This window comes from Lathyrus oleraceus, chromosome 2, assembly GCF_024323335.1.
Source record: "Lathyrus oleraceus cultivar Zhongwan6 chromosome 2, CAAS_Psat_ZW6_1.0, whole genome shotgun sequence".
Lineage (NCBI taxonomy): Eukaryota > Viridiplantae > Streptophyta > Magnoliopsida > Fabales > Fabaceae > Lathyrus > Lathyrus oleraceus.
Window position 1 is genome coordinate 345868380 of NC_066580.1, and position 1442 is coordinate 345869821.

A 1442-nucleotide genomic window follows, 5' to 3' on the forward strand; every position below is an offset into this window, starting at 1 on the left:
GCCGCAACCAACTCAGCTGGGGATAAAGAAAGGAACTCCACTGGGGATCAAACACTCTGCCAAGGGTCTGAATTAGCACAAACGTCTAGGGATACCCAAAGAGTTAACTGCTTGGGGAACCTCAGATGCTTCGCATTTAAGAACTTGCTATTCAATAAAATGTTGTTGATATTACTCTTGCTTGCTTTGGAAATGTTGCTTTTATATTTAAAACTTGATTTTGATTTTTAAAAAAAAAATTAATTTCAAAATGATCATAATAAAATTTAAAACTATTGGCTGAAGTAAATAAGAGTAGAAACAATTGGATAAAAGCTTAACTTTATTTAATAGGATGGTAGTCTGTAAATGACAAGACTCCATAGATTTTACAAAGTTGAAAATGGTAATTTGCATGGAAAAGGGTTACATTGAATACAAAGGATCCTTAATCCTTCTACCAAATCTTGATATCCACTGTGCTTTTGACCGCTGCTGAAGATGAACCAACTTCAACCCTTGTGCTCAAACAAGTCTTCAAAACCTTGAAGATCAGCAGGATGCCGTTACTTGCCATAATCCCTAATTTTTGCATAAGTTGCCCCAAGGTGGGGTACTCAACTTATCGGGAAATTTATTTTCTGTTTTTATGTCTCTAATTTTTGCCTGGATCGCCCTTTCGGGCTTTCAATCCACCGAGACACGCATTTTTGCCTAAGCCGCCCTTTCGGGTTTTCCACTTAGCGAGCTGTTCTTTTATTTTTAGGCGAAGTATTTCTTGACTGCATCTACGTTCACAGGACAAGTGAACTCTTCACCATCCATAGTTGTAAGAATCGAAGCACCACCTGAAAAGGCTCTCTTAACAACATATGAGCCTTCATAACTAGGGGTCCATTTTCCTCTGGAATATGGTTTGAATGATAAAATATTCTTGAGCACAAGGTCACCTTCTCTTTACACACGAGGTTTGACCTTCTTATCAAAAGATTTCTTCATTCTCTGTTGATATAGTTGACCATGACACATGGCAGTTAACCTCTTTACTTCTATCAAATTCAACTAGTCAAACCTGGTCTGACACCATTCAGCTTCAGTCAACTTGGCTTGCATGAGCACACGCAACGAAGGAATCTCAACCTCTACGGGGAGCACTGCTTCCATACCATATACAAGAGAGAAAGGGGTTGCCCCTGTTGAAGTGAGGACAGATGTACGATACCCATGTAAAGCAAATGCGAGCATCTCATGCCAATCCTTATACGTGACAACCATCTTCTGAATAATCTTCTTGATGTTCTTATTCGCAGCTTCAACAGCCCCATTCATCTTGGGTCTATAGGGAGAAGAATTATGATGTGCAATATTGAAGTCTTTGCAAAGAGCTTCCACCATATTGTTACTCAAGTTCGATCCATTATCAGTGATGATCTTACTTGGCACACCATAACGGCATATGATAT